Source organism: Lepidochelys kempii, chromosome 1, assembly GCF_965140265.1.
Source record: "Lepidochelys kempii isolate rLepKem1 chromosome 1, rLepKem1.hap2, whole genome shotgun sequence".
NCBI classification, from domain to species: domain Eukaryota; kingdom Metazoa; phylum Chordata; order Testudines; family Cheloniidae; genus Lepidochelys; species Lepidochelys kempii.
Window position 1 is genome coordinate 113,736,898 of NC_133256.1, and position 26,275 is coordinate 113,763,172.

A 26,275-nucleotide genomic window follows, 5' to 3' on the forward strand; every position below is an offset into this window, starting at 1 on the left:
TTAGTCTAAATGCACTGTTGGGTGTGTGTGTGTATATATATATACACACACACACACACACACGCACTTCCAGCAGTCTGTTTGTAATTTTATATATAATAGGTTCAAAAAGAATGCTGAATGCTACAGGAATGCAGCTGCCTTTGGGGTGGAACACTACAGCTATTAAACAGAGAATTATATTTGTTACATGCAGCTAAAATTGCAGAGATAATTTCAGTATTGCCAACCCCAAAGCACTCAAAAATCGTAAGTCAGAACCTAAAAAAATCATAATATTTGGCATAATAATGAGATTTTTTTAAAAATTTGGATTATTTTATTTGCCTTCTTGTTTTGGAGCCTTTAGAAGTCACGATTTCATGCTTTTCTCCACAACTATGAGGGCTGGAAACTTACATTTTTTTTTAAAAAAATGTAAGCTGAGAGTCTCATACAATCACATGACTCCAGAAGCTAGGGGTTTAAGAAAAGCACCAAATATCATAAGATTTAAGATAAAAATCACAATATTTGGCAACAATAATTTAGTAGACAAATTGGAATTTGGCCAGAATTCCAGGGGATAACAGTTTTCTTCTTGTAAAAAACCACCAGGGGATTTTAATGACCTCATTTGATCAGGAACTTGGCAGCACAGCCAAGTGCCCTAATACCATGCAATCATTATTTTCTGCTAATAAGGATTATTATATAACATCCCAACTATATTGCCCCCAGAGCTAGTCTTAGGTTAAATGCCCTTGGCATTCCAAATTGCTTTCTGCAGTTAGTTCCAAGCAACTGCAGGAGTCATGTTTTTCTCCCAAACAAAAGCAGCAAGAACATTTCAGTGATCAGTCAATTACTTCCAAAACATCTTGACTTTTATACTATTTGCCTCTCTGCTGCTACAGATATTTTCCTTATACAAATGGGATCAAAACAAATCCCAGATCCAAACAATTCAGCCTTGGGGAAAGTCTGTTTCTGTATAAACTGTGCATCGCAGCCTTGTCGCTTATCACTAACCATGGGGTTTGTTGACATTATTCCACAGTTCAGTTCACAACAGGCAGGATCGACAGCATTTCTTCTGCAATGTCCCATTTTGTAGTATATTATTTTTCTGTCCATAGTCATCACGCAACACTGGGGGCTGTCAACTTTCTAAGCAATTTTCTTAGTGATTATACAGTGATTAGGATGGCTTTCTCTGCTTTGCCACTGCTGATGATTTTTGAAACTTCTTTTGTCTGAGCTTGTCAGCTACACACTGATGCTTATTCACTTATTTGTCCTCCTACGTTTGTTCTGGTAACTCTGGTAACTGTGTTGTCCTACTTATGAAAGGAACTGTCTTGCCATCATATTAAGCACAGTGGAAAGCATATTAGTGCAGCAACATTATCTGGCCACAACTGCTTCCTTTCATTAGCTAACACACCATAAGAGGACACACATACATTTAACCTCTGAGCATTGCTCCTCCTCCTCCACTACATCAAGTGTATTTTAACATAAACCTTGAGCAAACATAGCAGGTTCATGAGTCAGATTTAACAGGGGAGGAGATGGGGTTGAGGAGAATGCAGCAGCTTTTGAATATGCCTTTTCACTCATTCATTGCTCTCTCTTAGCCCTGGTTTACTCTAGGACTTTAGGTCGAATTTAGCAGCGTTAAATCGATGTAAACCTGCACCCGTCCACACAATGAAGCCCTTTATTTCGACTTAAAGGGCTCTTAAAATCAATTTCCTTACTCCACCCCTGACAAGTGGATTAGCGCTTAAATCGACCTTGCTGGCTCGAATTTGGGGTACTGTGGACATAATTCGATGGTATTGGCCTCCGGGAGCTATCCCAGAGTGCTCCATTGTAACCGCTCTGGACAGCACTCTCAACTCAGATGCACTGGCCAGGTAGACAGGAAAAGAACCGCGAACTTTTGAATCTCATTTCCTGTTTGGCCAGCGTGGCAAGCTGCAGGTGACCATGCACAGCTCATCAGCACAGGTGACCATGATGGAGTCCCAGAATCGCAAAAGAGCTCCAGCATGGACCGAACGGGAGGTACGGGATCTGATCGCTGTTTGGGGAGAGGAATCCGTGCTATCAGAACTACGTTCCAGTTTTCGAAATGCCAAAACCTTTGTCAAAATCTCCCAGGGCATGAAGGACAGAGGCCATAACAGGGACCCGAAGCAGTGCCGCGTGAAACTGAAGGAGCTGAGGCAAGCCTACCAGAAAACCAGGGAGGCGAACGGCCGCTCTGGGTCAGAGCCCCAAACATGGAGGGCAGCCTTATTGCGTCCTTCATGGTAGGACACTTTACCACTCCAGGTCAGTAACACGTACTCGGGAATCATTGTAGAACAAAGCATTGCAGTGTATGTTTGCTGGCATTCAAACAACATCCGTTCTTTATCTCTCTGTTTTATCCTCAGGAGAGTGAGATATAATTCATGGTCACCTGGTTGAAATAGAGTGCTTTTCTTCAGGGGATACTCAGAGGAGCCCATTCCTGCTGGGCTGTTTGCCTGTGGTTAAACAGAAATGTTCCCCGCTGTTAGCCACAGGGAGGGGGGAAGGTTGAGGGGGTAGTCACGCAGTGGGGGGAGGCAAAATGCGACCTTGTAACGAAAGCACATGTGCTCTGTATGTAATGTTAACAGCAAGGTTTACCCTGAAAGAGTGTAGCCACTGTTTTATAAAATGTGTCTTTTTAAATACTGCTGTCCCTTTTTTTTCTCCACCAGCTGCATGTGTTTCAATGATCACAGGATCTTCTCCTTCCCAGAGGCTACTGAAGCTTAGAAAGAAAAAAAAACGCACTCGCGATGAAATGTTCTCCGAGCTCATGCTGTCCTCCCACACTGACGAATGCGTGGAGGCAAATAATGTCAGAGTGCAGGAAAGCACAAAATGACTGGGAGGAGAGGTGGCGGGCTGAAGAGAGTAAGTGGCGGGCTGAAGACAGGGCTGAAGCTCAAATGTGGCGGCAGCGTGATGAGAGGAGGCAGGATTCAATGCTGAGGCTGCTGGAGGACCAAACCAGTATGCTCCAGTGTATGGTTGAGCTGCAGCAAAGGCAGCTGGAGCACAGACTGCCACTGCAGGCCCTCTGTAACCAACCGCCCTCCTCCCCAAGTTCCATAGCCTCCACACCCAGACGCCCAAGAACGCGGTGGGGGGTTACTCGGCGGCTTGGTGCTCCGCTGCCAAGATAGGGATATGGGTTCCGTCTATGGCCCCACCACAGTTAGGGAATCCCATTGCAGCAAAGCCATCCACTATGACCTGCACATTTCCCAGGGTCACTACCCTTGATATCAGCAGATCTTTGATTGCGTGGGCTACTTGCATCACAGCAGCCCCCACAGTAGATTTGCCCACTCCAAATTGATTCCCAACTGACCGGTAGCTGTCTGGCGTTGCAAGCTTCCACAGGGCTATCGCCACTCGCTTCTCAACTGTGAGGGCTGCTCTCATCTTGGTATTCATGCGCCTCAGGGCAGGGGAAAGCAAGTCACAAAGTTCCATGAAAGTGCCCTTACACATGCGAAAGTTTCTCAGCCACTGGGAATCGTCCCAGACCTGCAACACTATGCGGTCCCACCAGTCTGTGCTTGTTTCCCAAGCCCAGAGTCGGCGTTCCACAGCATGAACCTGCCCCATTAGCACCATGATGCATGCATTGGCAGGGCCCATGCTTTCAGAGAAATCTGTGTCCATGTCCTGATCATTCACGTGACCGCGCTGACGTCGCCTCCTCGCCCGGTATCGCTTTGCCAGGTTCTGGTGCTGCATATACTGCTGGATAATGCGTGTGGTGTTTAATGTGCTCCTAATTGCCAAAGTGAGCTGAGTGGCCTCCATGCTTGCCTTGGCATGGCGTCCGCACAGAAAAAAGGCGCGGAACGATTGTCTGCCGTTGCTCTGACGGAGGGAGGGGTGACTGATGACACGGCTTACAGGGTTGGCTTCAGGGAGCTAAAATCAACAAAGGGGGTGTCTTTACATCAAGGAGTATTTCAGGCAGGACTTCACGGAGGGTTCCAATAAGAAATGGTGCAGCTAAGTTATCGTTCTTGTTGGAACAAGGAGGTTAGCCTGGCCTCTGATTGATACATGGCTAGATTTACCTCGCTGCACCTTCTCTGTGAGTGACTGCAGTGTGACCTAGAGGAATGAGTCCCCTAGACAGGGGAGGGGGGGAAGCAAATGAGTACAAAACAAATCTGGTCTATTTCTTGTTTTGATCCACTCCATCTATCTTTTACATCTTTGGCTGGCAGCAGACGGTGCAGAAGGACTGCATGCCATCCACATCTCATGGCTGCTCGGCAGAAGATGGTACAGTACGACTGCTAGCAATCCTCATCTCTTGCCTGCCTGGTAGAAGATGGTACAGTACGACTGCTAGCAATCCATATCGCCTGCCTGCTCACCATAAGACGGTTCAATAGGACTGACTGCAGGACTAAAGAGAATGACCTGGTCAAGTCACTCTCAGTTAAGTCCCTGCGCCCATGTCTGTCCAGGCACTCCCAGCCGACGTGGCCAGGAGCACCTCGGACATGACGATGATGGCTACCAGTCGTACTGTACCGTCTGCTGCCACAAGGCAAGGGGTTGCTGCTACTGTTTAGCAAAGCCGTACCACGTCTGCCAGCACCCAGGAGACATATGGTGACGGTTACCTGAGCGGGCTCCATGCTTGCCGTGGTATGGCGTCTGCACAGGTAACTCAGGAAAAAAGGCGCAAAATGATTGTCTGCCCTTGCTTTCACGGAGGGAGGGAGGGAACGGGGGCCTGACGATATGTACCCAGAACCACCCGCGACAATGTTTTAGCCCCATCAGGCATTGGGATCTCAACCCAGAATTCCAATGGGCAGCGGAGACTGCGGGAACTGTGGGATAGCTACCCACAGTGCAACACTCCAGAAGTCGACTCTAGCCTCGGTACTGTGGAAGCGCTCCGCCGAGTTAATGCACTTAGAGCATTTTCTGTGGGGACACACACACTCGAATATATAAAACCGATTTCTAAAAAAACGACTTCTATAAATTCGACCTTATTCCGTAGTGTAGACATACCCTCAGGCATGTTCTATTCAGGCTGCTTCCACACAATTTTCTAATGACCGCTTTCAGAGTAGCAGCCGTGTTAGTCTGTATCCGCAAAAAGAACAGGAGTACTTGTGGCACCCCAGAGACTAAGAAATTTATTTGAGCATAAGCTTTCGTGGGCTACAGCCCACTTCAGCGGATGCATTCGGAGGAAAATACAGTGGGGAGATTTATATACACAGAGAACATGAAACAATGGGTGTTACCATACACACTGTAATGAGAGTGATCAGGTAAGGTGAGCTATTATCAGCAGGAGAGGAAAAAAACCTCTCTTGTAGTGATAATCAAGATGAGCCATTTCCAGCAGTTGACAAGAATGTATGAGGAACAGTGTGTGTGTGTGTGGGGGGGGGAATAAACATGGGGAAATAGTTTTACTTTGTGTAATGACCCATCCACTCCCAGTCTTTATTCAAGCCTAATTTAATGGTGTCCAGTTTGCCAATTAATTCCAGTTCAGCAGTCTCTCGTTGGAATCTGTTTCTCAAGTTTTTTTGTTGCAGAATTGCAACTTTTAGGTCTGTAATTGCGTGACCAGAGAGATTGAAGGGTTCACCGACTGGTTTTTGAATGTTATAATTCTTGACATCTGATTTGTGTCCATTTATTCTTTTACGTAGAGACTGTCCAGTTTGACCAATGTACATGGCAGATGGGCATTGCTGGCACATGATGGCATATATCACATTGGTAGATGTACAGGTGAACGAGCCTCTGATAGTGTGGCTGATGTGATTAGGCCCTATGAGAACACTTCAATCTCTCTGTTCACTCTGTTCACCTTACCTGATCACTCTCCTTACAGTGTGTATGGTAACACCCATTGTTTCATGTTCTCTGTGTATATAAAATCTCCCCACTGTATTTTCCACTGCATGCATCCGATGAAGTGAGCTGTAGCTCATGGAAGCTTATGCTCAGATAAATTTGTTAGTCTCTAAGGTGCCACAAGTACTCCTTTACAATTTTCTAAGTCCTCCTTTCTCAGCTATTTTTGTCTCCCACTTCAACACTTCCCACCCTTTATATCTATTTTACACAGACCACACACCCCTCCCCCACATTAAAAGAACATCATTAAGGTTTCAAAGTCTAGCACTCAAAAGTTAGGAAATGCCAGAATTAATTTGACCCTCCCCTGTATATGCATTATGATACAGTCTTTAATTACATGAGCAGATACTATTCTTCCCCCAGGACCTCTGCCTCATTCAGTGCATAGGGTGGATGGTGCACAATAATGAGCAGCTATTTAATGTTTTGTTTTCTCCTGGTTCAGTGTGTGGCTCCATGGTTTATTTATAGTTCAGACCTCACTTTGAAGATGTAATTATTAACTTCTTCCTGGGCTTTTCTACATGGGTCATTACAATTGTATCTGAGTGCTTCATAAACAGTTATTTTATCCGTACAACACTCCTGGGGTTTGAGGGGTGATACTGGTCCCATTCTATAGATGGGACACTGAAGCACAGCAAGATTAAGGTCAAAAGTATGCGCTAATTTTGGGTGAATAATTTAAGATGCCTAGACCTGATTTTTCAGAGTCCTTTCAGTGTTAACACTTTATATGTTCACAGCACATTTCTCACTGACTTCAGTTGCCATTGGGAGTGCTCCGCACATGGACAAATTGGACTCCAAGGTCTCAGGTCAGGTACCAAGAAATTGAGGAACACAAAATTAGGATCACCTGTGAAATGTCTGGCTTGAATGACTTGCCCAGCAATTCCATAAAAGTTCTGTGGTACAGAAGTGCCCAGTCCCATCACAGCCTGCAGCAGCCCAGAGCTGCAATTGTAGGGAAAGTCTGCTCAGCCCTGGACTGAAGCATGCTCAGTGTGGATGGATTCTTTGAAGATTTTACCTACAAAGCTCTATCAAGTTTCTAGTGCAAACTGTGATTTTTCAAAGGATTATAACTTGGCTAAATTTAGGCAAATTTTCACAGGGATGGCTAAAGACACACCCCTGAGATGAAGACCGCCCACCCCATCAGACATATTTCCAGTCCCTGTTCCAGAGTATGGGGGCACTACAGCTGACCAAGAAAATGTTGCCAGAATTTTTAACATGGGCCAAATAACATATTTTCCCCAAGACTCATTCTCAGAAATGGCTGAATTGTTTTGGCTGAAATTTCCCATCAAATTCAGCCTGAGACATACACCCAGCATGAAAAATTTCAGCCTAAAGGGTTAAAGTTTGGCAAAATTGTAAGTAACTGAAAACAGGAGTTTATAGAGGGCAGGGCTGGACAACCTACATAATACATGATGCTACCAGCCCCAGCTCCGGTGCTCAGATTCTGACTGTAAAAACATAACACGTGTCTTTCTGACATTATCCCATCTGAACTTGTACTTCTCTTGAATTGCTTCAATGCCATATTTATTGGGCCTGTTTTAAATCGATAAATTCTAGTCTCGTAACTGCCCTCCCTAAATCTCTCTGTTAGAAGTCTGTGCCTTTCTTGCTTTGATGTTAGACTGTAGTCTATGTTTCTGATTTACAGTATATTTTGTTTCCAGAAGACTGCACTTTTTGTAGTTTTTCCTCTTTACTGCTGCCATGTAAAAGATCATGACATCTTTAAATCTTGCGGCATGAAATCCCACTGCACCAGGTTATGCTTGGATCCCAGCAAGTTCAATGTAGTGTTTACTAACCTGGCTGTACAGTACTGTATAGCTGCATAGTATGGAACCGTGAAAGTTGGAACCTGCCTTGTTAATTCTGGCATACATTTTTGTGAATACATCACTTAAAACATAAAAGAGTAGTACCATGAGTACTACTACAAGAGGAGTGCCACGTGTTCCCAAAGTTAAATCTCAGTGGGACAATGACATATTTCTATAAAACCTGCAAAATATTACACTACAGAAATGTAACACAAACAAACACAGGTTCAGCTGTCAGCTCTTCGCTGCTGTTTGACAAGATTCTCTGGGGAATTGCGGGGTGGGGACCGTAACCAGTAGGTGAAGCTGATCAAAACTCAGAATTTTCAGTTTGTGGGAAATGTTGACGTGTTGAAGCTTCTTTTCATTCTGATCTGGGATCAAAACAAAATATTTTTGAAATTTTCCACAAACCAAAATATCTGAAAATTGTTGGTGGTGGGGGGGAATGGAAGGAGGGATTTCAAATTTTTGTTTTAGTTTTCAGAAATTTCATTCCAAAATATCTAGGAGCATAAAAATTGTGTGAAGGTGTCAAAATGCTTCATTACCACACACCCACCCACACATACAAGACACTCTGATCTAGAAAACATCAGTAATTAGAAGCTGCCCTTAATGATTTTAAAAATAAAACAGAAAGAGACTATTTCAATTATTATACTAGGTCATCTTGTGACACGGCAGTAGTAGCAGTGCATGCTATGCATCTCCACGTCATAAAATGTAACAAAAATTAAATCTGAAACAAGATCTCAAAATGCCAAAACAAAATTTCCTCAACAAAAATGTTCCAAAATGAAAAGTTTTCATTTCAGTTTTTCCCCATGTGATTTACTGTAGAAATTGACATGGTATTCTAAAATGTTTTGATGAAAATGGCATTTTCTGTTGGGGAAAAAAGGGTTCCACTAAAGTTTTCCAGCCAGCTCTATTCCCTGATTCTGTAGGCTGGCCCAGTGCTGACATACTTGCATGAGTACGCCGGGCTCCTCCAGAAAGGGAATTCTCTGCTGGGCATTTGCAGGCTAGTTTTGAACTGTGTACAGAAACGGACCCATAATATTTTTTCTTGTTTACTGAATAATCTAAAAGCACCAGCAACATATTGTTTTTTCAAAATGCCCAGATTAAACGTTAGTCATGCTTCACATTCGCAGTAAAACTCTCCTTTATAATAATCATTTTTTTACTCATTCCCATTTTTAGTTTTTGCTACTAGTCACGACAAATAAAGAGGACCCTGCAGTTGTACAACTGAAGGAAAGACCATGAAAAGGGTAGGGAATCTTCAAGCTGAAAATCATCGTTCTCCCATTTAGTTTTTCAATTAAATAATTTGTCTGGATGTGTTTTATCTGCGAAGCGCTAGTTTGAAATGTAGTTAGCCAGATCATAGGGTCCTAATTCTGCAAGGTGCTGATCACCTCTTGATAATCTGAGTTCCTGCAGCTCCCACTAAAGTCAATAGGATGTGTAGGAGGCTGCATGATCTAGTCGCTAGAGCACTGAACTAGGACTCACGAGACCTGCATTCTGTTCCTGGCTCTGCCACTGGCCAGTTGTAACCTTCAGTAAGTCATTTCACCTCTGTTTCCTCTCCTACATTTTGTTTGTCTTGTCTACTTACACTGGTAGCTCTTTGGGGCACAGACTATCTTTCACTTTATGGGTGTCATTTGGGACCCTTAGGTTCTATTCTTTCCTGGGTATCTGGCTGGGAATCTTGCCCAATGCTCAGGGTTTAGCTGATCGCCATATTTGGGGTCGGGAAGGAATTTTCCTCCAGGGCCTCTTCCAATCTGCCCTGGAGGCTTTTCGCCTTCCTCTGTAGCATGGGGCACGTGTCACTTGCTGGAGGATTCTCTGCTCCTTGAAGTCTTTAAACCATGATTTGAGGACTTCAATAGCTCAGACATAGGTGAGAGGTTTATCGCAGGAGTGGGTGGGTGAGATTCTGTGGCCTGCATTGTGCAGGAGGTCTGACTAGATGATCATAATGGTCCCTTCTGACCTTAGTGTCTATGAAAGGCTAGAAGGCTAAAGTTCTCTGGTCTCATGCAGATGCAGGATGGATAGCGGCAGCACAAGCGTCCTCATCCCATTCTGCCAATGTGACTCAAGCCTCCCGAGAGGTGCCACCTTTATGGGGTGAGAGTATAGGGCAATAGCCATGGGGGTCTTGCATTATTTGGCCTCTGGGACATGCGGGGTGGCAGGGTCCCAGAGCATGGGCTCCAACCTAAGCCCAGAAGTCTACACAGCCCCACAGCCCAAGCCCGAGTTGGCTGGCACAGGCCAGCCATGGGTTTCTCTTTGCTATGTAGACACAAACTCCGTTCAGTTCCCAGAGGGTATCAACTCATTTTATATAAGCAATCATAATAATTTATAGTTACTACCCACTTGGGCTGAATTTGAACTAACAGATGAAAGGATCCAAAGTCTATTACCGTAACTCCCTGTTTTCTTTTTTGTTTTGGTTATAGAATCATAGAATCATAGAATCATAGAATATCAGGGTTGGAAGGGACCCCAGAAGGTCATCTAGTCCAACCCCCTGCTCAAAGCAGGACCAATTCCCAGTTAAATCATCCCAGCCAGGGCTTTGTCAAGCCTGACCTTAAAAACCTCTAAGGAAGGAGATTCTATATGCAAACTAGTGCTCATTTCTTCATCTTCCAGGCCTGGTGATCTTGATTTGCATAACATTTAGTTTTCCTGCTATATCATATCTTCTTACTGCACTCCTTCCATTAGCGATCAGTGTCCTCAGTTCTTGTTATATTCCAACAATACCTATAGCCCCTATAACCTCCCCAAATAAAAATCCTGTCATTCCACTAGTCTGTGTTGTCACAAGAGTCCATCATGAAAGACACTGCCACATAATACATTACTGCTAAAGATGCAATAGCTTTAAGTCTAATATGGAATAGCTGAGTCTTACTGAGGGTTGGGGTAATTGTTTGGAAAATGATACCTTGGTTGCATTGATCTCTTTGTTTTCCATTTGTGTCCTGACTATTGTTCAGCTATATGGAAGCCAGTGAACACATAGATAAGCTCTGTGGGGAGTTACTGTAACTTATAAAAATAGCATAAGCGTGGTAATAATTGCATGATAGAACAGGAGCGGCCCCCAAAGTGACATAAGATTATTTTTGTTCAAGTAATAAGAGGGTTTGGAACCTATTCTCAAAGATGATCACTTAAAAATAAATCTTTTCTTGCTGATTACCGCAGATTTTCATGTCAAAGCTGTGACAGCGTGACATGTAATATAACTCGCAGTTGGGAATCACTTGTAAATTGGCGACAAGAAGATAGAATGCTTGAAGCCTATTTTTTGTGAAAGGAAAATTGTGGGAGCACAAAGCACTCATTCTCTTCGAAGCACACCAAGGTTCAGTGGGATTACAATTCCCATAGGGCTACCATGAGCTCTGTTGGTGGGGTTTACATGGTTGTGGTGAAATACTAGCTCCCCTGAAGTCTATAGGAGTTTTGCCATTGATTTCAAGAGAGTCAGGATTTCACGCGGAAATCATTTTATACTGAAATGCGTGCAGTTTGTCCTTCCAAAATAGACGTTGAGTGAAACAACCCAGCAAATTATATTATCAACCTAGTATAACAACAGTCTAGTGGAGCTTTTTCATAGTAACATTCTTGTCTGAGTCTTAATTTATTTTTTGCCTACTGTAAACTTGACTGAGGAGCTTCAAGAATCCTACAGAGAATGAAGAGAGAGAAAAGAAACAAACAGCTATTTTACCAAAAGAGGGTGTTTGAGTTGTAGGGCAGTGGTTCTCAGCCAGGAGTCCGGAGCCCTTTGGGGAGCTGTGAGCAGGTTTCAGTGGGTCCACCAAGCAGGACCAGCGTTAGACTCGCTGAGGCCTAAGGCAGACAATCTAAGCCCTGCCACGCAGGGCTGAAGCCCAGGGCCCTGAGCCCTGCCACCCAGGGCTGAAGCAGAAGCCTGAGCCACTCAGCTTCACGTGGTGCCCTGTAGCGTGGGGCCCTGGGCAACTGCCTAGCTTGCCATTCCACTTGCTATTCCTTAACAGCAGCTCTGGCTTTTATATGCAGAACAACAATTGGTGTGGTATAAGTGGGCCATGGAGTTTTTATAGCATGTTTGGGGGCGGGGGGCAGGCTCAGAAAGAAAAAGGTTGAGAACCCCTAATGTAGTAAAGAAATTGCAGAGAGAAATTTCTGAAAAATCAATATTTTAACAACAGTTTTCAAAAAAAACCCCATATCATAAACAATGCTCAACCACTGCATTTGTGTAAATTGCCATAATAATTTCAGTTCTAATCCAAATGAAAATATGTCTGGGCTTTGGAGGTTCATAAACTGTGGAGGCAGGTTGACCACTTCAGGTGAAAGGAAAGGTTTGTTTCCTATAGTCCATTAAACTACTGTGGTTGTGGTTGCCAAGCCACCCATAAGCCTGTTTTCTCCATGTTTGCAATAGCCTCCACTAGCCACTGCAAGTTGCTCCAGCCCCAGACTGGGATTAATTAACCTGCAGGATAACTGTCCTACTCTAGACTAGTCTTCTGGCTGGCAAAACCAGTAAAAAAGCACACTAATAGCTGATGGGATACTTACTCGGTTATTTGATTAGCTACTGGGAAGTTCTTTTTCCAGTCCTCTTCTCCTTTCATAGTGGGGTTCTTTCATCTCTCAGTAGAACAGGAAATGTTCACAAATTCACCCATGATAGATAGAACTAAAACTCAAATCTGTTTAGGTTAACACAATCATATAAAACTGTTCTATTATTCATAGAGCGGAGCAAATTCTTTTGTAAACAAAATATTAGACAAACGTAGCTCTTCTTTTCCTTCACAGATGATCTGTGAATAGTTTAAGTAATTTAGAGTAATGAATTCCCAAATATTAGTAAACAGTTTATGCAAACATATTTTGCAGCTGGGTGAATAGATTTGTGTTATTGACCACCTAAGTCGCATGGCATTGTTTCTGTTGGATAATTCCCAGTCCACTGAGTTTTCATGGTGGCCACTGAGCACTTCTGGCATGAACACTCACATGACTGCAGATAAGCCTGTGCTTCCACAACACTGTCTCTTTCTGTGCACACTCTAATGAACAACATTTTGTCCATATGCATTTTTGCAGAAAGTTACTAGAAGAAATGGTAAATACCATTGGAGGGCACCTGCGTTTTTATTGAAATGAATGTTCACAGATATTTTTTGCCATATTAAACCACCTCAGACTGTGAACAATTTAGCCATAAACAATTATAATTATATTGTGGCATTTTTTATTATACTTAATTATTTGTATTGTAATAGTGTCCAGAGGCCCTAATTCCTAATACAAATTCAGACTCTATTTGCTAGGCGATGTACATACACATAGGAAGACCCCACCTCTGTTCTCAAGAGCTTACAGTCTCAGGGTATATGTGTTTGCAGCCTCAGAGCCTAATTTAAGATGAAATGCACGAAGTGAATATGACAAGCATTCGGAGGGAAGGCAAGGGAGAAGGGCAACAGTAAAAACTTTGTGCATTTACACAGACTCACTATGTGCACAATGTGATTGTGCTGAATAACTTCAAAAATACTCTAATTATTTGTATAAAAATAAACTATCAGCTAAAACCAACTTCCCCTCAACCTAGACATCACTGATTAGCCAGTTTCTTGTAGAGGTCACAGCAGAAGTGGATCTTGAGGAGGAATCTGAAAGAGAAAAGGACACTGGCCTTTCCGATTGTTTCAAAGAAGGTCTTCTATACAGAAGAGATACTGTAGAAGAAAGCAGGAGTGGAGGATATACTGGCCGGTAAGGCTAGCATCATGCCAGAACAGAGAGGCCGGGGAGCAATGTGAGGACAAGAGTGGGTGAGCCAGGAGTTGAGTAGCTCTTGAAGATGAGGACAAGATACAAACAAGTGACATTTTCCCTAAACCAAGTACAGCTTTGCTGCAGCGGCACCTTTCACCTATTGACGTTGAGAGGTGCACAGAGCCTCACAGCAACTGTTACAGTACTAACTATGGAAACAGACATTTTAAAGAATAAAATGCAGTATATTTTAGGTAGCTGCACTCCCACTGAGACCAAGTCTTGGATTCCGATATTGTGACTAATGAGTGTCATGGAGAGAATCATTAAGAAAGGGATAGATAATAAGACAGAAAATATCATGTTACCATTATAGAAATCCATGGTATGTCCACAACTTGAATACTGCGTGCAGATGTGGTCATCCCATCTCAAAAAAGATATATTGGAATTGGAAAAGGTTCAGAAAAGGGCAACAAAAATTATTAGGTGTCTGGATGGCTGCTGTATGAAGAGAGATTAATAAGACTGGGACTTTTCATCTTGGAAAAGAGACAACTAAGGGGGATATGATAGAGGTCTATAAAAATCATGACTGGTGTGGAGAATGTAAATAAGGAAGTATTATTTACTCCTTCTCATAATACCAGAACTAGGGGTCACCAAATGAAATGAATAGGCAGCAGGTTTAAAACAAACAAAAGGAAGCATTTTTTCACACACTGCACAGTCAACCTGTGGAACTCCTTGCCAGAGGATGCTGTGAAGGCCAAGAGTATAACAGTCTTCAAAAAAAAAATTCATGGAGCATAGGTCCATCAATGGCTATTAGCCAGCATGGGCAGTGATGGTGTCCCTAGCCTCTGTTTGGCAGCAACTGGGAATGGGCGACAGGGGATGGATCACTTGATGATTACCTGTTCTGTTCATTCCCTTTGAGGCACCTGGCACTGGCCACTGTTGGAAGACAGGATACTGGGCTAGATGGACCTTTGATCTGACCCAGTATGGCTGTTCTTGTGTTCTTATGTTCTTAATCTGAGGTCCCTTTTTTAATTGCCAGGGGTTCATCCTTGCCAAAATCCAGATTCCTGTGCTAATGCACTATAGACTACTTTTACCGTCAACAAGTTTCAATATCTTTCCTTAGCCAGTGCTTTCAAAGACTGCTGACAGACTTAAAATAATCAGTGTAGATACCTGTCCTTTGCATATCATCACTAGGAGATCAGTCAAGAAGGCTACTGTAGCCTTTGTGCTGTCACACCCAGGCTGAAAGTTATGCTGAAGGGTATCAAGGAAATCTGAGGATGTCAAATAATAGAACAGTGGGGACAGGAAATTTAACTAGTTTGAAGATGCAGTTTGAAAAATTTATGAATGGGATTATATGACATGGTTGCCTGCAATAGCAGGGAACTGATTTGATGACCTAGGAGGTCCCTTCCAGTCCTGTGGTCCTAAATTACACCAAAATTGCTTTGCCACAGAATTTGCAAGATGGTAAGTTCAGGTGGATCTTGAACTCTTAAGAGGGGCCATGAAATAGGTGCACTAAAAATAATAAATATCAGATCAAAGTGCAGTTCCCTTCAGATAATTATTCTATATAACATTAGGTTTTGTCAGTCATAAGTCATGTCTAGCACAGTGTGAAAGTACCCCTAGCATTCAGCCTCTATGCAAGAAATCTTCTTAGTATTTTTCAAGGAGAAATGTTTCCCCTTGTACCTCACACTGCTAGATTAGTCATTCCCTTGTTTTGGAAGAAAGAAGCAAATCCAAATCTTTTTGGATGGGTCTTTAAATATGTTTGCTAAAAATCTACTTTGCCCAGGAATGATAAGTGGCTGGGGAGAATTCTAATACAAAAGCGTTGCTGAACTGTTAAATGTTTGACTGAAAAGAACACACAGATAAAACTGTATGTTGAGTTGAGTAGCGACTTTTGAAAAATAACTGACCCACATACAAAGCTTTCCTGACAACATTGTCTGGTGCTGCTTTCTCTGGTTTTGACTTTTGCTTTTAATTTGAATTTCAGAATAGAAGTCAGACGGGGCTAAAATACCAGACATTAAAGGAGGCTCTGTGAAATCAATCCTGTAACATTAGTGCATATCCAGTTATTATTGAGTGTAGCACAAAGATCTTCCATTTCGCCAAATAAATTAAAAGTTCAAATAGTCGAAAACTTACTTCGATATCAGTTGCTAAAACTGGCAAGACTATGTAAAATGAAAACAAAACATCCCTCTTTCTGTAGAAAGATAAACATTTGAAATCCATTAGTAAACTTAATACATTTCATGTCAAAAGTTCTCTGAAACCTCGGAAGTGTCTGTAGGAGAATCACTTCTTGACCTGTTACTGCAGTATTGCATTAAAGCTCATTGCTTCTTCATTTTCTACATGGATCTGCTAATGTCCTTCTCTCATGCCAAAGGGCAAATAATGTTTTCTCACCACACATCCCAAACTTAAGAAAAGAGCAAAAGGGAGGATTCTGCATGGTAAGGATTTCCCTAGCACTAAACACCAGATTTTCATAAGAGCTCACCTCACAACAAGGCAACCAAATAGAGGCTTGGTGTGAAATTCCGGTCCCATTTAAGTTAATCTGCATTTTGCCATTGACATCCATGAAGCCAGGATTTCAGCTCGGATTTTCCGAACAGTCTGATGCCTAGCAGCTCCCATGGACACCCTTATGATCAGATTATCCAAAGAGCTCAGTATCCAGTGTGCTCAGAGTCTTCGAAAATCTGGCTGTACATTCATATGTGGCAGCCCGCTCACTGCAGAAGATGAGGACGGCTTTCTTTGCAATATTTCCAAAAATATTGCTCCTTAATGTACTCTCCAATGCAGTGGATCAATACTCTCTGAAAGTCTGCCACTGATATACTGTATAAATACGTGACCTCTTTTAAAGACATTTTAAAGGAAAGTATAATATCAAGTAGGTGTGTGTTTAACAGACCAAGTTCTACACAGAGGTGTAATAAGGACAATTCTTTCCCGTGTCAAAACTTTAATGACACTGTATTAGTGCAGCAAATTATTCACTCTATTTAAATGAGGCCCTTTATACGGTATATGTAGATGTCGGCATGCAACTGATCATTTAATTGATAAAATGAATATTTAACACAGGCTTCTATTTTATCTTTGCATTTAACTACATGCCTCTAAATTTCAAACACAAACTAGAATGCATCAGGCCAACTATTTAAGGCCAAGTCTACACTACTGACTTCTGCCAGCATAACTATGTGTCAACGGAGTCTGAAGAAATACAATTTGTGACCGATACAGCTGTGCAAACACAAGCTCCTAGTGTAAATTCAGTTACATCAGCAAAACTGCACTTTTGTTGGTATAATTTATTTTGCTGCGGGGGTGGGGGTGGTTGGAATAAGCTTTTCAAGCAAAAACTCAGTGTTGTCAGTATAAGCCATAAGTACAGACATGCTGAGATACCTGTATCAGCAAAGTACTTCTAACATAGACATGGCTTAAGTCTTCAACTTTGTCTATACAGGATCCAGGAACAAACATTTAAGGAGCACACTCACTCGCCTTTCCAAACCTGTTAACTAGCTCAAGCTAACTGGCAATCAATTGAGGTAAATAAACATGGTGCAGACAGAGCCGTCAGCTTTCCTTTATGAATCACAGTAACAGCACAGCTATCAAGACAAGTTTTCTTTTATTAAAAATAAAACAAGCCCGGTTCCTTTTCAAACAGTTTAAATTACATTTTCAGTCATTGTGTATAGTAGCATAGAAGACATCCTGTTAGATGTAACATAACAAACCTATAAAAGTGCATTACTTCAACCCCAGTGTGTCCATGTTACAAACTACAATAGGAGAAAACACTCCGCTTCCATATAAATAAAGGATTTTATTGTTCTTTCCTTGACGATTATCTAAAAATGAAGGCTGTATTGAGAAATCAACAATGTTGCTACTGTCCACACCTCTAATATGCTTCAGTGGAATACTCACTGTAGTGCAGCGGTAGTAGTTTTAGACATTTAGACACACACACCAACAAACTAGATTTCTGTGAGCAAAGAAAAATATTTACACTGCAGGAATGCACAGATAATTGAAGACTAACCTGTTTCCCCTACGATACCCGTAGTTGTTGTCAGCACAATCCTAAGTGTTACAGTAACGTTTCCTCCTGGTACTGTCTAAAGAATCCCAATATGATTTTTGACTTTCCTCCCGTTTCTACAGCAAACACATATTTTATCAGTTTACCTTTAAAATAATATGCTTCCTGTCTCCTTCCCAAATGCCTGGCCAGAAGAAATTATCTTTTCTGTCACAGAACAAGTTTCTCTTTATTGAAGCATTTCTTGACTTCTGAAAGTAGGGCAAGAAGTGAGTAGGCGGCAGAGGAAACGGGTTCCAAATGCTGAGACCACCTGACTGGTGGAGAACTACTATATGAAAGGCATGTTTATTCTATTGCTAGTGAATTCCAGCCCCTTTGCTGAAATATTCTACTAAGCATTCTGTGGACCAAGTGTGGCGAATCATATTTCTGCTTAATCAGAAGGAGGCCTGACTGTCTTCAGAAGGATGATTGCAAGCAGATGTACCCCGGTGTGCTCATGTAAAAAGAATTCAATTCTTTTGTGTAGGCTGTATGATGAGCAACAGATTTTAGGGAGTATTTCAATCTTTCTTAATTTCTTGCAGGTGTTAGAAGCAAGTATATTCTGGCTGGGTAGACAAGCTCATTGCATATGTCATATTCCTGTGTGTCTGCGTGATCTGGCCTCATTTACCCTAAGGCACACTCCTACCAGGCTTAGCAGAAGGAGCCGGGGAACAGGGCATGATCTCCAGCAGTGCAAACCTTACATTTACTGTATGCAGTAAGGCATCAAGGAGGGTGCTCAGCACTGAAAAACACTGACATCTAACTACTGACAAAGCCCTTTACCAGCCAGTAATCAAATCAGGGAATTATCTTAATGCTTGATATTAGTAATATCACACTATTTTCTCTGAGAATATACAAGAAACACAGCACAAATGCCCCTCAGTGGGTTATCAGCAGCAGGGATTGAACCTAGGCTGTCAGGATCTAAATGCACAAGCCTTTACTGCCTGAGCTACACACCCCCTTCTCTGGCTAGCCTGTAGCACGCTCATCCATCTTTGTGATTGGTATGTCTGTGCTGCCCCTGTGAGGGAGCCGCCCAGCCTGGGTATGCATACTCAGGTGAGCAGGGCTGGCACAAGCATGCTAAAGGTAGCGTGTGGACATTGCAGCACCAGCGGAGGCTCAGGCTAGCCACCTGAGCTTGGCTGGCTAGCACGATCCTCTGCTGGTGCTGCAACCTCCACACAGCTATTGTTAGCTTGCTAGTGGCAGCTGCGCTCAAACAAGTCCATCTACCCGAGCCGGGAGGTTCACTGCCAGCTACCGGGTAGACCAGGGGTCTCAAACACGCGGCCTGCAGAGTTATTTCCTGCAGCCCGCCATAGGCGCCGATTCCACTGGCAGCCAAGCTCCCCAGCTGTTTGGCGGTGCCAAGAACTTTCCAGGAGGGAGGGGGGAGGAACGGGGATGTGGCGCGCTCAGGGGAGGAGACCGAGAAGAAGCGGGGCTGAGGGGATGATTTAGGGAAGGGGTTGGAATAGGGGCAGGGAGGAGACAGAGTTGGAGCGGGAACTTTGGGGAAGGGGTTGGAATGAGGGCAGGGAAGCGGCGGGAAGAGGTGGGGCAGGGGCAGGGCCTCATAGAAGGGGTGGAGTGGGGGCAGGGCCGGGGGCAGAGGTGTGGGGCTTTAACCAAAGTAATTCTAAAAGTAAATGCGTGTTTTGTCGTTTGAGTGAGGTGCATGACTGAGTGTTTATATTTTATTAAAACCCCTTTTTGCATTACAGTTTTAAAATAGCTAATATATTGACTTTTAATAGCACACTATCTTACTCCTCATTTTTTTCATTTTTGACTATACTTTTGTATTGTTGTATGAAAAGGTTTCAGTGATGCAGCCCTCGGGCCAATGTACTAGTCCTCATGTGGCTCTCATGGTGATTTGAGTTTGAGATCCTTGGTGTAGATATACCCTATGTGGCTTAGCCACAACTAGATGGGGACAGAGTGCCACACTGAGCAGGCATGGCTTACCTACCTTCCCTGGCAGGGCAAGTGTGTCCTGAGCTTCAGAGGCTTCCCAGTTCAATTCCATGCATGGGCTGCTCCAAGAGGGGGACAGAGTGCCACACAAAGTAGGCATGGCTTACAGAAATAATTCAGACAGACACCACATACACCAGCTAGACATAATAGAGTTCAACTTCCACAAAGGGATGCTGGTAACTTCCTAAATAATTAAAAGAAATCACAAATAGTTTAAAAACTCCTAACTGGAGTCAGGCTTAATTCTGGAGATTCACAAGCTAATAACCTGTGAAACCTTTATGCCGGTGAAGTAGTATTATGGTTTGTGGCCTCTGCTTACTGCAGTCCCAACATGCTCCCAGGGACTTCAAAGCTGCTAGTACTGTAGCTTGTTAGTATTTTTGATTTGCAAACTAGGGAAATTGGTCCAGATGAAATTACACAACATTGAAAGCCTAGTCGCAAAGAGTAGCTATCAATAAATTCACTGTCAAACTGGGACAATGTATCCAGTGGGGTCCCACAAGGGTCGATCCTAGGTCCAGTACTATTTAATACTTTCATTTAATGTCTTGGATGATGGAGTAGAGAGTACAGTATGTTTATAAAATCTGCAGACATCTCCAAGTTGGGAGGAGATGCAAGCACTTTGCAGGAGAGGATTAGAATTCAAAATGAATTTGATACATTGGAGAGTTGGTCTGAAATCAACACATATGAAATTCAACAAAGACAAATACAAAGTATTTCGCTTAGTAAAGACTAATCAAATGCACAACTATAAAATGGGGAATAACTGGCTAGGTGGTAGTACTGCTGAAAAGGATTGGGGCCTGGGGTTATAGTGGACCAGAAATAAAATACGAGTCATGGTATGATGCTGTTGTGAAAAAGGGAAAGGTAATTCTGCGGTATATTAACAGGAGTGGCATATGTAAGACAGGAGAGGTAATTAGTCCTCTCTACCTGGCACTGGTGAGGCCCCAGCTGCATTACTGTGTCCAGTTTTGGGCACCCTACTTCAAGAAAGCCATGAACAAATAGGAGAGTTCCAGAGGAGAGCAACAAAAGTGATAAAAGGTTTTAAATACCTAACCTTTGAAGAAAGGTTGAAAGAATTGGGCATGTTTAGTCTAGAGCAAAGACTGAGGGGGACCGGATAACAGCCTTCAAATATGTTAAGGGCTGTTACAAGAGGATAGTGATAAATTGTTCTCCATGACCACTGGGGGAAGGACAAGAAGCAATCAGCTTAATTTGCAACAAAAGAGACTTAGGTTAGCTATTAGGAAAAACTTTCTAATTATACAGATAGTTAGATAGATACAGATAGAGGGGATGCACTGCAACAGGTTACCTAGGGAGGTTGTGAAATCCTTGTCATTGAAAGTTTTAAGAACAGGATGGACAAAAACCTGTCAGGGATGGTCTAGTGAGAAGTTGCTACTCACATCCAATCTCTTTAGTATATTAATCTTAGATTGCATATTTGCTAGGTAACCTGCTTTGATCTGTTTGCTATCCCTTATAATCACTTAAAATCTCTCTTTTGTAGTTAATAAATTTGTTTTTGCTTTATCTCAAACCAGTGTGTGGGAGCTATAAGTTGGGGCAAAAAGCTGTTGTATATTTCTTCGCCACATTGAGGGAGGGGGTGAATTTCATGAGCTTATGCTATACCGATCTCTGTGCCAGAGGGAGCGTGTGCTCTTGAGCAGCTGGACAGTTCCTTAGCTGGAGCCTCCCCATGCAGAGCTGATCACAGCAGCCTATAAGTTCTGCAGCTGGGTGTGTTCTACCTGTGTATATGTTGGTGAAAGAGCAAGCTTGGAGAGCTTGGCAACTTATCACAGAACCAAAGTGTGAGAGGAAGCCCAGGCTGGTGAGTCAGGGGGGCTCAGTGATACCCCAGTTCCAGGTGGCACCCCAGAGGGAACCCATCACAACTTCCCCCAATAAGTACCTGTCCTCTGAAAACTCTATCCCCTCTGCATACACTATCCCAAAGGGCTTCCCTGGCAAGGTCACCAGAGGTTGAAGTACTGCCAACCCCAAAAGTTCAAAAATCATGATATACCCCCCCCAAAAAAATCATTAGGCTTTTTAAAAAAAGAAATACTATTCTCTTGATTGTTGAACTCCCCCTGCCCACCCCCGGTGTATGAGTGTCACTGTTCTAGTGCTGTCAACTCTCACGCACTTAGACGGGAAGGTGATTTTTGGGTCTCTCTGCAGAAGCTCTCACTGCAAGACCCAACTGAGATTAAATTAGACAGATTTGTACCAAATGCTGCCTTATATCACAGAGCTTCCAGCTTCATTCCAAACCCCCCAAATTCTAATTCATTCTGCCGCCCCAGTCCCACATCTGCCCCTTGCCCCTGTATGCACCTCAGCACCTCCTGCAGCTCCAGGGGTTCCTCACCCTCTTTCCCCCTTCCCAGGCCTGGTGTTGCAAGGATGGAAAGGAGAGGAGGGAGGAAGAGAGGGAAGCAAAGAGCAGAGTGACCTATTTTTCCTGAGAGGGAGGGAGGAGAGAGCTTGGTAGCTGGCTCTTTCTGTTGCATCTTGTCATCAGCAGTTCCCTCACTGCCACTCAGAAATCTCTCAGCTCCTGAGGGGAGGAGGACGAGCACTGCCAGCTTCCTGAAATGCTCTGATTGATCGGCTGTTCTTCTCCAGGACTGTGCCCGTAATGCCATTTCTTGTGATAATACTGGGAGAGTTGGCAACACTGTAACTGTACCTATTACCTACAAAACTAGGCAGACAGGGTGATGGAACCTTCTTAAAGAGTATCCATAGGCAGGGACCATGTCTTTCTATATAGCTGTATTGTGCCTACCTCAATGGGGCTCAGATACTGACTGGAGCATTTGGCTGTTACTGTAACATAAACCATAGAAAGTATGGGGTGGAAGTGACCTCGGGATGCCATTTTAACCCCTCCCCCAACCCCACGCTGAAGCAGAACCAAGTATACCTAAATGATGATTCAAACCAGTTGCAGAGCATCCAAGGGGCAAGCTGCCCTTGCTTGCAGCTTAAAACCCCCAGGTATTCCTTTCATATGCTAGAAACCCCTCTAGCCTGGGTGCAGCACTTCCACCCAGTTCAGTCCTTGTTCTCTGGTGTTTCCAAGAGTCTCCTTTGGGTGTGGAATCAGTGAAGAACCACAGTGGTGTCACTCCCCTGCCTTAAATAGCTTTTGCATATGGCAGGAACCCCTTGTCTCCAAGCTTGATTCCCTAAGATCCATTTTCAAAAGCACCTCAGTCACTTAGAAGCCTCACTCTCATTCAATGGTACTCATGTCACACTCCCTGTCAGGACCCGGCCCAAGCTGGGGAACCTAATGATCCACCCAGCCGACCAAATTTGGTGATGAATCCTGGTCATGTGCCACCTGAGGCACATTATGTATATGCTAAGAAGCAGCTTCCTAACTGACTTAGATGCTTTTGAAAATGGCATTTAGGTGCCTTTGAACATTGTTCTCAGTGTGCCTACCAAGTTACGGCAACCTGACTGCGTGCCACACAGGATAGTTAGTAGGGGCAGCACCCTGTGAAGGTTCAGTGGTTATTAACCATGGGCTGTGTGGACACAAGCCATGTTTTTAGCCAGACATGCCCTTAACCAGCTAGAGGTATAGTAAAAAGTTACTGAAGCTATGTCTACACTTACCACACTACAGTGTCACCACTATACCATGTCAGTGTAGAAACTCCCTACAGCATTGGAGATGTTCTCTTGTTGTTGTAGTTAACCTACCTACCCAAGATGCAGGAGTTAAGTCAATGGAAGACTTTTTCCATTTGGGAGAACAATAACTGGCTGCCTGAATATTCAAGGAAAAGTCAACAAAAAGGGATACAAAAAGCTAAGAAAATGATCACTGCTTTGGGACAAGTCATACATAAATCTTTCTCAAGCAAAGATCAGTGACAGTTTTGTCTGAGGCCTTGTCTACACTGCTTGTTTCCACCCCAACCAACATAGTTCTGCTAACAAAACTTTATAGTGTAGGCTTAGCCTATGTACTGCAGTGTTTGGTCCATGGATATTAAACCAGAAACTGGAGCAGAAAGTTACTACTGTTAGACAGAAACAGGAGGAAAAAAGAGAGTTGAAAAGTTGTTTACCTGAATTGCTGGAAAATGGGCAGCTAATTGACTGGTGGCTTCAAGCAAAGTTCCATGTAAAAGTTTAGCAGGAATCCATGTGACCAAACCTCTGAGGTAGATTTTATTCATGATCACTTAGGCTCAGTCTCTTCACTTAAAATTTGTAGCAACCTAGCTATGTCAGTCAGGGGTGTGAACAAGCCACCTCCCTGACCGGCATAGTTATGCTGACAAAACTCTGAGTGTATATGCAGCTCTGCCGATGAAAACCATTAGCATAGCTAACGTCATTTGGGGAGGTGATGTTCCTACACCATCAGAAAACCTCCTTTTGTCAGTGAATCAAGGACAATAGAACTGTACATCTACACTAGAGGTCTATGCCTACTTAGGCGAGGTAGTATAGACAAAGCCTTGGGGAGGACTAGGTATTCAGCTAAGGGATATCTAAAAATTGGGGGATTTGGATATTGCTAGAAAATCTGAGCAGAATATTAACTGTTGTTAGCACTATGTGAGCCAAGCAAGAGCAAAAAAAAGAGAAACCCTGTTTGTTCAGTATTTCTTGTAACAACTTATTTGAATAAAACTTAAGCCTAAATCCGGCTTAATTTTTACACTCATGATTTAACATCTGTAAAAAAAAATTCTACATATATTAGGCTATACAGTGACTGAAGTAGCTATTTTGGGGAAACTCTTCCTGTTTTCCTGCAGTCTCTGCCTCTTTGGGCTGCTGCCCCTGCCTCCTTGCATGCCAGTCACTGAGCTGTATTTCACAGACTGCATACCAATAACTGAAACTAGACTGTATTTATGCAGTTTTCTCACTTATCTGAGCGCACCATGTTATGAAAACCCACTTGTGTGACATATACGTGAGGACACAATAGATCTCTGAAACATCAGCAGTATTTTGTTCAGAGATCAGCACACAGGTACCATGGTTATTTAATAAATAATTACCCTACTCTGTAAGAATTTAAAATACCCAAACAAACAAAACCTGAGCTCCATAAAAATTCTTCCTCTTTCAGTCTCTCTAATCCACAATGTTTGCTTAAAAGGGACTGGTCCACAACTAATAGATATGTTTAAACATAATGGGCTATTTATAGCCAACACTTGTGCCCTTGTGGAAAATCATTTTTATATTAGGATCTTTTTAATTTACCAAACAGCCATGGGCACACAGGCAGGGTGACTTTGAGTGACAAATCAGACACATTCTGAATTGCAGTGTGTACAGTATGTAGTATGAAGATGTTATGCCATCGCTTTCTGTGTATAGCACCTTTACATTTCTAAAACCTTTCCCTGTTGCTCTAAAACCTTCCTGTTTTGTGCAAGCAATACATATTTTGTTCTCAGAGTTGCTGCATCTTGTTTTACACACACCCAGACACCTACCCCAACCCTACCTTTCTCTTAGGGAACTCCTTTGTGTAAAGGTCACTGAAACATCACCTTGATAGGGTAATGGACTAACTCATGAGGGAGTGTGGGAGACATGGACAGGCAGAAGGCCATCTGAACATGGAAGCTGACCCAAAAGCAGAGGCTTGATAAGGAGTCCTGGGGGCAAAGGTAGGGAGTCAGTGTCTGAACAGCAAGCAATGCTGACAGGCTTATCAAACAGCGGTTAAAGGAGACAATTGCCTTCGGAAGACATAAGTTATTCACTCTTTTTTTTTCCTCTATTCCTCGGCTGAAAATGCTGAATCTAGTTTAGTGTTCGAGAACTTGAAGTGTAAACCTAGATACATTAAAGAACCTTTTCAGAAATTCAGTTCTCTGTATGCTTAATAGACCTTGTCTTTTGTTAAATTGCTGTTGCATGGGCTGTTTCACACAAACATCCTCCAAAGAGATGGGTGAAGAGCGTTTGGAACCTACAGTCCCCTACTCCATCTTGATCAAGGGCCACGGACAGAAAAATCCACACTCAACGAGTTGCGTTGCCACCAGGCTGCAGCGGGTGAACACAAGGGGAGTGGCCGAAGAATCAAGCTCCAAAAAATTACCCTTTGTGTTTCTTTAAAAACAGGGTTAAAATAGATTGAAAATGTTTATGTACCTATCTGTAAATAGATGAGGGGTAAATATTTTCAAGTAGCACACTGAAACACAGTGTGGCTTTTAAATCGTAGCAAATTATATTTTGCATTTCTGTAATGCCTATACATTTAATTTAATTAAAGCCAAATTAAAGCCATACAATACATCTGGTGAAACACTGTACTGTAGAGGAGCATTCTTATCCTTATTTACCATGGAGAAACTCAGACATGGAGAAGCGAGGTGATTTTCCCTATGTCACAGAGGAAATCTGAGGCAGCATTAGGAATATAACCTCG

At 43.0% G+C, this 26,275-nt stretch overlaps 1 protein-coding gene across 3 annotated transcripts in view; it reads right to left on the reverse strand.

Annotated features, from left to right (window-relative positions):
• Positions 1-26,275, reverse strand: part of ECRG4 (ECRG4 augurin precursor) — a 65,571-nt gene that overhangs the window by 15,511 nt on the left and 23,785 nt on the right. The window contains exon 1 of one of the 3 annotated variants that reach the window (XM_073351148.1): positions 17,910-18,076. The exons of 1 other annotated variant lie outside the window; for it this stretch is intronic. The gene's annotated coding sequence lies outside the window, so the exon portion shown is untranslated. Of the gene's footprint in view, positions 1-17,763; positions 17,788-17,909; positions 18,077-26,275 lie in introns of those variants that run through there. One more of the 3 variants, XM_073351167.1, reaches the window with a different exon arrangement.